Genomic DNA, 11,315 nt, shown 5'->3' with positions numbered 1-11,315 from the left:
AGAAAACGAAAAGTCAAGAGTAAGAGCAGTGGGATGGGACTGCTGAGGAATGTATGTGGAGTACAGAGAGTGGATAGAATACTGAATAATGTGATTCGTGAAAGATGCGGAGTGAGGAAGTCTGTGGACACAGAATCAAAGAAAGTGTATTGAGATGGTTTGGTCATGTGGAGAGAATGGATGACAACAGAGTGGTGAAAAATGTATATATATGTGAGCGTATTTGAAGGAGGGAGGAGGTAAGGTAGGCCAAGAAGACGGTGGAGGGATATGGTGGATGAGTGTGTGAGGAAGAGAGGTATGGAAGTCGGTGAGGCTAAGGAATTGACACGAGACTGAGCTGGCTGGATGAATTTTGTGCAGAGATGTGCATAACCAGGGATTTGGCACCCCTTTTTATCATGACAGCGTTCAGATTGACTTTTTCAGATAGGTCTGTGTGGAGCTACAGATCATGGTGATATATATATATATACTGTATATACAGTAATTTCCGTACTATCCGGACGCCCACTCTCTGGACATCCCCACTTACCGGATATTTTGGTCCCAGGATCCAATATTCCCAAGATGGGGGAAAAAAAAAAAATTGACTTTTTTTCCACCCGAAATTTGAACTCGGCGCGCACAGCGCGGACCAGCTGTGTTTTGGTGCATAGTTCCGCTGCCGTCCGCTAGAGCGCCTCTGCATCCTCCCCACTTACCGCCCGTCTCTTGTTGTGAGTGCATGCACGTGATCATGGCCGCCCACTTGCTTGCTTGCTTTTTTTTTTTTTTTTTTTTTTTTTTTTTTTTTTTGGTCCGACTCTGGGCATAGGCTTCACAGCCTGCTATCAAGGCCCAGCAGTTCACCTACACACCATACACCTCTACATTTCACCACTTCGGCGCTAACACCCACCCTCCATCCGTCCATATTGAATACATGCTAGGGCTGTCTGATACAGGACTGGTGTATTGGTATTAGCTGGGGTATTTTTACGACATGCCGGCGGGTCTTCTGGTAGATCAGTAAAGCCTGATTTAATGAAATTCAAATCCTTAAACTGTTCCCTGCCCCAGCCAGGATTCGAACCTGGGTCTGTTAGGACTGCATGCCACCTCTCTACCGATTGAGCCACTGCCTCCCCTGTGGTGGTGCCTTACCTGGTGCAGGCTCTGCTGCTGCTCTCGTTCCTCATGTTAGTGTGTGTGATGATGGCCCCGCCGCCTGAGAAGAGAAAGAGAGTGGTTTTGACTATGGAGAAGAAGAGGGAGATATTGGACAAGGTGGATGTGGGATGGTCAACCTCACGCATCCTTCGTGAAATCAGCCTGGCCCGATCTACTTTGTTTGATATCAAGAGATCCCGCGACAAACTCATGCAGTACATTGCTGACTTCTCGTTGAAAAGCAAACGCAACGTGGAAAGGAAGATGATGTTTACTCCCCGGTATGCAGAAGCCGACCGCTCCACGTTGATTTGGTATCAACAGCAACGTGCTGCTGGTGTGCTGGTGCGTGGCACAGAGCTGAAGGCTGCTGCAGAGAAGTTTGCAAGGCTTCATGACACCCAAGACTTCAAGGCATCCAAGGGTTGGCTCTTCGCGTTCAAGTTACGACATAGCCTTACCAACTGTAAGGCCCATGGCGAAGCTTTGGATGCCAACGAGGATGGAGTAGAGGAGTTTCGGCACAAGGTGAAGCGCTTGATCGACAGTGTGCTAAGCCGACTCCACTCTTTCTTTACCCCTGCACAATTGTTGACTCTATACAGGGGTTTTATCTGCCCCTGTGTGGAGTACAACTCTCATGTGTGAGGAGGCTCCCCACATACAGCTCTTCTCAATAGGGTGGAGTCAAAGGCTTTTCGTCTCATTAACTCTCCTCCTCTTACTGACTCCCTTCAACCTCTGTCTCTTCGCCACACTGTTGCATCTTTATCTCTTTTCTATCGCTACTTTAATGGTCACTGTTCCTCCGAACTGTCTGCTTGCATTCCTTCACCTCTACGACGGGCGCTTAGCACCTGTCTAGCAGCAAACTCTCATCCCTTTTCTGTCCAACTCTCTAATGCAAGAGTTAACCGTTACTCCCAGTCTTTCATTTATGCAACAGGTCAACTCTGGAACTGTCTCCCTCTGTCTGTATTTCCTGCTGCCTATGATCTCCAGTCTTTCAAATGCAGTGTGTCCAGGCATCTCAAAATGATCGGATCTTGAATTTGGCTCTCTATTGTATTTTGTTTTTCTCTTGGAGGGAACTGTTACTGCGGGCTCATGGCCTTTGGTTCCTTCTTCCTCGCATAAAAAAAAAAAAAAGATATTTTTTTTTTAGTGCTTTCTCCCTTTATGTGGTCACAAAGCTTTACTGTTTTATTTTGGTCTGCTTTTATAGCTTCTGTTATTTTCTTTTCATGTTGCCAAATTTTAAGAGGTTGTCCTGTCTCCTTAAGGATTACCATTTCCTCCATGTACCTGGCTGATTCAGATCACTGTCCCCCCCTCCCCCCCAAAATGTTAATTATGGTGTCTCCCATGGGCTGATTCACTTCTAACCAGACCAGTTACTTCAGGTTATCCCCATATTTTGCAGCTTATTTTCAGTTTCCTAATATAGTATTGGTTAATGCTGCATTTTGTACTGCCATATTGTGGGTATACATTTTCATTTGATACTGTCTCAAGTCAGTCACTCTCTGAAATCTTTCAGTTTTCCAGCCAAGGTCTTACAGCTTCCATTTTCGTATGAAACGAAGGTGACATCATTTTGGTGTTGAGCTAGCTGATGTACTTTAGGTCTAGGGACTGCCATTATGAACGCCGATATAAATAATACGGTATTTCATTAAATATGAATTTCCTAATCCATAATGGAACATAAGACCACATTTTAAAAAATGAAACATTTTTTATGTATCTCTGAATTGATTCAATGACTGTAAAGTTATACAGAAGTGCATATTTTATTATGAAGAGAACCTATCAATAAACAAGGAAAATATGATTGTATTGGGGATAGGTTAGGATAAGTTTGGTTTGGTTAGTATAAAATAGGAGTGATCTCCAAGGAGACATAGGGCTGCCATGTTGTGCATTATTTTTTTTCCTTTTTCCGTCCCCTTCTTGGGATTCTTAGAGTAATTCCTGAGTAAAGAGTCAAGTGATGGTTATTGATAGATGAGGTGACTCCTAGTGTGATGTTACAGTGAATGGAAAGAGACTGGAATTGATGGGAGAGTTCAGATACCTGGGTAGAGTGATAGAAAAGAGAGGAAAATGCCCAAAAGGAGTGAAAAGTACATTGACACAAAGAAGGAAAGTAGCTGATGCTATGAAGGCCTTGATAAAAGAACAGAGGCTTGAGTGTTGCAGCTGAATGAGGCACACATGAAGGAGTGTTAGTGCCAGCTTTAACATACAGATGTGAGACTATGGTGTGGCAAGAAAACGAAAAGTCAAGAGTAAGAGCAGTGGGATGGGACTGCTGAGGAATGTATGTGGAGTACAGAGAGTGGATAGAATACTGAATAATGTGATTCGTGAAAGATGCGGAGTGAGGAAGTCTGTGGACACAGAATCAAAGAAAGTGTATTGAGATGGTTTGGTCATGTGGAGAGAATGGATGACAACAGAGTGGTGAAAAATGTATATATATGTGAGCGTATTTGAAGGAGGGAGGAGGTAAGGTAGGCCAAGAAGACGGTGGAGGGATATGGTGGATGAGTGTGTGAGGAAGAGAGGTATGGAAGTCGGTGAGGCTAAGGAATTGACACGAGACTGAGCTGGCTGGATGAATTTTGTGCAGAGATGTGCATAACCAGGGATTTGGCACCCCTTTTTATCATGACAGCGTTCAGATTGACTTTTTCAGATAGGTCTGTGTGGAGCTACAGATCATGGTGATATATATATATATATATATATACTGTATATACAGTAATTTCCGTACTATCCGGACGCCCACTCTCTGGACATCCCCACTTACCGGATATTTTGGTCCCAGGATCCAATATTCCCAAGATGGGCAAAAAAAAAAAAAAAAAAAAAATTGACTTTTTTTCCACCCGAAATTTGAACTCGGCGCGCACAGCGCGGACCAGCTGTGTTTTGGTGCATAGTTCCGCTGCCGTCCGCTAGAGCGCCTCTGCATCCTCCCCACTTACCGCCCATCTCTTGTTGTGAGTGCATGCACGTGATCATGGCCGCCCACTTGCTTGCTTTTTTTTTTTTTTTTTTGTCCGACTCTGGGCATAGGCTTCACAGCCTGCTATCAAGGCCCAGCAGTTCACCTACACACCATACACCTCTACATGTCACCACTTCGGCGCTAACACCCACCGTCCATCCGTCCATATTGAATACATGCTAGGGCTGTCTGATACAGGACTGGTGTATTGGTATTAGCGGGGGTATTTTTACGACATGCCGGCGGGTCTTCTGGTAGATCAGTAAAGCCTGATTTAATGAAATTCAAATCCTTAAACTGTTCCCTGCCCCAGCCAGGATTCGAACCTGGGTCCGTTAGGACTGCAGGCCACCTCTCTACCGATTGAGCCACTGCCTCCCCTGTGGTGGTGCCTTACCTGGTGCAGGCTCTGCTGCTGCTCTCATTCCTCATGTTAGTGTGTGTGATGATGGCCCCGCCGCCTGAGAAGAGGAAGAGAGTGGTTTTGACTATGGAGAAGAAGAGGGAGATATTGGACAAGGTGGATGTGGGATGGTCAACCTCACGCATCCTTCGTGAAATCAGCCTGGCCCGATCTACTTTGTTTGATATCAAGAGATCCCGCGACAAACTCATGCAGTACATTGCTGACTTCTCGTTGAAAAGCAAACGCAACGTGGAAAGGAAGATGATGTTTACTCCCCGGTATGCAGAAGCCGACCGCTCCACGTTGATTTGGTATCAACAGCAACGTGCTGCTGGTGTGCTGGTGCGTGGCACAGAGCTGAAGGCTGCTGCAGAGAAGTTTGCAAGGCTTCATGACGCCCAAGACTTCAAGGCATCCAAGGGTTGGCTCTTCGCGTTCAAGTTACGACATAGCCTTACCAACTGTAAGGCCCATGGCGAAGCTTTGGATGCCAACGAGGATGGAGTAGAGGAGTTTCGGCACAAGGTGAAGCGCTTGATCGACAGTGTGCTAAGCCGACTCCACTCTTTCTTTACCCCTGCACAATTGTTGACTCTATACAGGGGTTTTATCTGCCCCTGTGTGGAGTACAACTCTCATGTGTGGGGAGGCTCCCCACATACAGCTCTTCTCAATAGGGTGGAGTCAAAGGCTTTTCGTCTCATTAACTCTCCTCCTCTTACTGACTCCCTTCAACCTCTGTCTCTTCGCCACACTGTTGCATCTTTATCTCTTTTCTATCGCTACTTTAATGGTCACTGTTCCTCCGAACTGTCTGCTTGCATTCCTTCACCTCTACGACGGGCGCTTAGCACCTGTCTAGCAGCAAACTCTCATCCCTTTTCTGTCCAACTCTCTAATGCAAGAGTTAACCGTTACTCCCAGTCTTTCATTTATGCAACAGGTCAACTCTGGAACTGTCTCCCTCTGTCTGTATTTCCTGCTGCCTATGATCTCCAGTCTTTCAAACGCAGTGTGTCCAGGCATCTCAAAATGATCGGATCTTGAATTTGGCTCTCTATTGTATTTTGTTTTTCTCTTGGAGGGAACTGTTACTGCGAGCTCATGGCCTTTGGTTCCTTCTTCCTCGCATTTAAAAAAAAAAAAAAAAAAAAAAAAAACGATCAACAGGGAGGGCCTCACTCTCGGTCAAGTCTACAACGCTGATGAAACTGGTTTATTCTATTGCTTTTTGCCAATGAACACTCTAGCTGAGGAGACGGAGAAGCGTGTACCTGGCCGCAAGCTCTCCGAGCAACAGATATCTGCTTTGTGTTGTGCCAATGCTAACGGCATGCACCGGCTTAAGCCCGTTGTTGTTGGCCGTGCAAAGCAGCCTTGGTGTCTTCGTGGGGTGATGGATGTCCTTCCTTTCGTTTGGTACCATTCTTTGAAGGCATGGTTCACTGCCCAGATCTTCAAAGACTGGTTCCACTGCCATTTCGTCAAGGAGGTCATCCATTACCAGACGGAGAAACTGGGAATCCCACTCGACCAGGTAAAGGCCCTCCTTCTCCTCGACAATGCACCTGCTCACCCATGCGACAAGGACTTGATGGCTGAGAATGGGCGCATTAGGTGCATGTTTCTGCCACCTAATACGACTGATCTCGTCCAACCAATGGACCAAGGAGTGATTGTGGCAATGAAGAGGCTGTACCGACGGAAGTTCCTGGACTAGGTGATGGTTGTTCTTGAGGACGAGGACGAGTGCAGGGAGGGAGGGGATACGCGAGGCCAGCGGACTTTGGAAAACCTTCGCCGCTACAACATCAAGTCTGCCATTTACAACTGGGCCAGTGCATGGAAGGAAATCCCTGTCAAGACTCTAGAAAATGGTTGGTCTCGTCTGCTTCTCGGAACGGATGTGGAGCACGATTTCCTAGGTTTTGACGTGGATGACTTCCATGCATGTCTACGTGCGAATGGGGACGATGTTGATGTGGACGAAGTGCGTGAGTGGTTGGATGACGACGAGGGCGATCCTGAGTATCAGACATTGTCTGATATCGAGATCGCATCTTCAGTTGCAGGTGTCAGTATCCAGCTTGAAGATTCCGACGAGGACGGTGACAATGATGCAGACTCCTCTCAGTGTGACACTACTCCAGCCATCCCCAAGCTGAGCGCACTCCGGGAACACGTAGAGTTCGTTCTCGACTACCTGGAACACCCGGATTGCGACAGGGAGATGGGGCCCTTCGGACTTGTGGAGGAAGTGCGCACTGTTGTTGTTGTTGTTGTTGTTGTTGTTGAGATTTTCCACCTGACATTGTCAGAGTGGAGCGGGCCTAGAGTGTAAGGCTCGCCAGTGAAAAGCAGGAGATGAGGAGGTAGCAGTTGCTAGGCAGTAGGAAGGAATTAAGGATAGGTGATGCGGCTGGAGAGCAAGTTGAGAAAGTTGGACTGGGAGAGCTGCTGGCGAAATACAATATCCTGGCAAATTCATTGGGGTTGGTTGTGATAGGCGGGCGTTCGACATTGGCAGGAGAAGGGCTTCTGGGCATGTGGTCTCATGGTTTAGGAGGCGTGGCATGGTGTTTGGTGTCAGGCTGTTTCCTGGTTGTCTTCCCCTTGATTCTCCTCTGTGATGGTGGGGTGGGGGAAGGGGAAGGTTCATGAGTTGGCTGAGGATCGGCTGGTGACACATTGTCAGCAGTTGGTGATGGAGTGGAAGGATGGGCTTCCGCTTCCTGGAGGATGGGCAGGACAGGAGAGATGGTGTCCTCCTCAAAAGCTGGCGATGTGTTGCGCAGGTCTTTCAGGCAGCGCATCATTAATCGCCAAAATCGTCGTTCCTTGTGTCAATCAACTATTGACAGCTTTTTCAGACCCGTGACCCCTGCTGTGCCCAGCCCTGGCTCCACTCCATTGCCTCCCCAAGACAGGCCCTCATCCTCCGAGCCACAGCCCAGCACATCAGGCACGGTGGAGTCACCACTTGACCTGAGTTTATGCCTGTCTTCAGAGTCGTCTGCAGTGGGTACTCCATCACCACGACCCAGCGGCGCACCCCTAGGCCACCTGCGTCAGCTACTCTGAGACTCTGACAGTGATTAAAGAACAAGAACTTCTCCACTAGACCATATGGGAATTTACAGTGTTGTGCAGTGGAAAAAGCAGTGCACAGTTTTAAGAAATTAGAATTCTGAGTGCAAAGACTAAAGTGCAGAGTTTAGCACTGATTTTATTGACTTTCAATGGAGCGCAAATTAACTAGAGTGTGTTATGTTTAGAAAATGGATTTATGAGTGCAAAGACTTTAAGTGCAGAGTGCAACACTCATTTCATAATGGCCATACCACGTTGAGTACACCGCTTCCCGTCCGATCAGCGAAGTTAAGCAACGTTGGGTCTGGTTAGTACTTAGATGGGTGACCGCCTGGGAACACCAGATGCTGTTGGCATCCCTACGTGTCAAGTGGGGTTGGTGGAGGATTAGTGCCCCTCCCTGTAAAACAATTAACTCTAAGCCCTTGGCCACCCCGTGTGGGATACATGGCGTCTGGCAATGAATGAATGAATGAACAATGGAGTGCAAGTAAGACTAGAGTGTGCAGTGTTAAGAGAATGGAATTCTGAGTGCAAATGACTAAGTTCAGTGCAAGACTTCATGTACACTCAACCCCCTGCTATCGCGCCTAATTGGTCGCAGGAAACGCGCGTGATAGCTGAATACGCGATAGCTGAACTGAACAATCAATGGGAAAATTTCTAATTGGTTTTTCAGTGGCCCATTTTTCTAACTTTTAACCACTTTATGCCTACGATTTCCTGCCAATCTCTCCTCTAACATGAAATAAAGCATTATTATATTAATAATAACAGTATAATGAATAAACAACATAAAAGGCCATCAAACTTTTATAAGGATTACGGCTTGTGTGGTTTGATGGGTTCCGAAGCTTGGGAGTGGCTTAGTTGCCGCCAGATCTCTTTGGCTGTCTCCATTTCTTTAGTGTCCACAGCTAAAGGGAGTATCACATGGTGCCTTATATCAGGAATGGCTGAGGAACATTTAAGTGGAAGAAAACTTGCACGCTATCACACACGTTCCTCACATTGTCGTCAGAGCCCCGTCTCAGTTGTAAACACGTGATTACTTTATCGACCTCACAGTTTTTTCGGCATAAGAAATATTAACTATTTATAAGGGTTTCAAAACAATTGATATTTATTCTAAAATACAATATTAATAAGTATTCAGTGTTAGGCTAAATTTCAATGCTGTAGTACGATATATTCTTTCGAGCCGAATGGGTTTTGGTCACTGTTTTGCCCGTCGTGTCCTCGGCAGGAATCCGTTCAGATGCATTCCAAATGCCCGTGCTATAATCGGGAATTTTACCGCGTTACCATTCCGATTAACCATCGTATCCTCTGCAAACTTTGTATGAAGTGCCGTGTGAATAAGTTTCGCTTAGCCTGTCTTGAAACTCGATGCGTGATAGCAGTCTTGGGGTGCGTGATAGCATGTTTGATTGTGCATTTGATGTGTGCGTGATAGCAGATAAACGTGATAGCCGAACGCGTGATAGCAGGGGGTTGAGTGTACAGTGTACTGCAGGTGCTTCAGGTACTCCTTTTTACTGTCAGAGTCTGAGTGGAGGCAGGTTATTCATTGAGATGGCCAGTGACTTGTTGTAAGTACCCAGAATGTTTCATATTGTACTGTATTTTCTATACTTACCTCTAAAACCTCATTTCACTCTTATGTCCCTTATTGGTGTGAATAGGGTCTTACGTGCTATGCATGTGCAGTAGGGAGCTGTTTTTCTGAGTTAGGCTAGGTTATGGTCCATAACAACCAGTCCAGGAGCCGGGGACTTGTTGTAAGTACCCAGAATGTTTAATATTGCATAAACTCACCTCTGAAACCTCATTCTCTGGTTCTTTTGCATTTATTTCAGTCTTTTATGTCCCTTATTGGTGTGATTTCGGTCTTTAATAGGTGCTATGCATGTCCAGAGGGAGTTGTATAGGTGTTTTTCTGAGTTAGGGCCCATAAGTACAAGTCCAGGAGGCTGGGGCCCACCATCCGGACTGGACCACTTTCCGGAAATGCCTTTGGCTCTATTACATCGGTTAGTGGAGGGATTACTGTATATATATTTTTTCTAGTCTGATGGAGCCAGGATTCCTTGGGCCTAAATGATGAGTGAATGTAAGAATGGCCTATTGAATTGGGCAAACTTTGGCTGTCTAGATATTGGTACTCCTTACCCTGCCCAGCAGTGGGAAAGGAGGCCTGGATGATGATGATGATGTTGATTTTCAAGTTTTGATGTTTATATTTATGTAGAAATTGATGAATAGCATTAAAAGGCACCCTTTGTTTACAGTCCCCAATGGTGCCAAACATAAGACACCATCTTGAGATGTGCTGAAGACAAGACAAATACCATTTTTGATATGAAATTACCCTTATCAATGCTGATTTATCCAAACCAAACCTGAATTTTTATAACTTAACCCAGCCTTATCCTAACCTAACCTCTCCTCTTTTATGCTAACCTAACCTGACTTACCTAAACCTAACCTTTCCCTTTAAATAATTGCATTTTCCTCATCTGTAGATGGATCTTCTTCATACTCAAAAATCCACCTTTACAAAATCACCAAATCAGTTAAAGATAGGTAAATATTTTGTATATATTTATGATGTGGTTGTATGTCTTCTTAAAGATTACTATGCATTGTGTGGTACTGGCTCGATCAGTAGAGAGGTGGCCTGCAGTCCTACCGGACCCAGGTTCAAATCCCGGATGGGGCAGGGAACAGTTTAAGGATTTGAATTTCCTGAAATCAGACTTTACAGATCTACCAGAAGACCCGCCAACATGTAAAAATACCTCCGCTAATACCAACACACCAGTCCTGTATGAGACAGCCCTAGCATATATTCAATATGGACGGTGGGTGTTCGCGTCGAAGTGGTGACATGTAGAGGTGTATGGTATGTAGGAGGACTGCTGGGCCTTGAGAGCAGGCTGTGAAGCCTATGCCCAGAGTCGGAAAAAAAAAAAAAAAAAAAGTGGCATACATGTAAATTACTGTAATTTAATGAGGAAAGATTTCTGTTACATGTAGCCTAACCATATACCTGCACTTTTGAGAGTTAATATCTAGCTGAGGCCACAGTGCAGTTTTATCCATGAAGTTATGCTTATTTAATGCTTTTTCATTTCATTCAATTTACTTTCATAGTCTTTTCTGTTGAAAATAACTCATTTTCCAGTTATGATACCCCTCATCCCAGGAATGATGGTGATGGAAGAAGTAGTGATTTGCAGTATGAATCTATACAAAAATTGAGTGAATAGCATAAAAAAACATTAGCAAAGTACAGTTTCATTGTTGAAATATTAAATTTCATGGTATTTATGACAGGACGTTGTGGGCATGAACTACTGTACTAGATCCCATTCATCCTAGTTTAGACATAAGCAGTCAAACGAGAGATCTGCTACACGTGCATGAAAGCCAGACTGGGGGACTTAACCATGTCAGACTCTCCTAATGTTTGTATTTCATCTTAAAAATTGTAAATTAGCCTCATGTTTTCATAAACCCTCCCCATTCTTTGGAGAGGGTTTCAGTTATGCACTACATGACAGCTGTGATTGCACTGATATCAAATTCTTGCCATGACTTGCACTGATTTCAGATTCTTTGTAAGAGAGTTAAAATACTCTAACTAGT

At 45.2% G+C, this 11,315-nt stretch overlaps 1 non-coding gene across 1 annotated transcript; it reads left to right on the top strand.

The window, feature by feature from the left end:
• Positions 1 to 7,901: 7,901 nt before the first annotated feature.
• On the top strand, positions 7,902 to 8,020 carry LOC145397921 (5S ribosomal RNA). Its single transcript, XR_013897057.1, has one exon. It is a non-coding gene; the product is annotated as a 5S ribosomal RNA (ribosomal RNA).
• Positions 8,021 to 11,315: the final 3,295 nt, after the last annotated feature.

Source organism: Coenobita brevimanus, chromosome 43 (assembly GCF_032717465.1).
Source record: "Coenobita brevimanus isolate Jiangsu-jjx chromosome 43, ASM3271746v2, whole genome shotgun sequence".
In the NCBI taxonomy this organism is placed as follows: domain Eukaryota; kingdom Metazoa; phylum Arthropoda; class Malacostraca; order Decapoda; family Coenobitidae; genus Coenobita; species Coenobita brevimanus.
The sequence above is the reverse complement of the archived record's forward strand: the minus strand, read 5'-3'. Positions and strand labels throughout refer to the sequence as shown.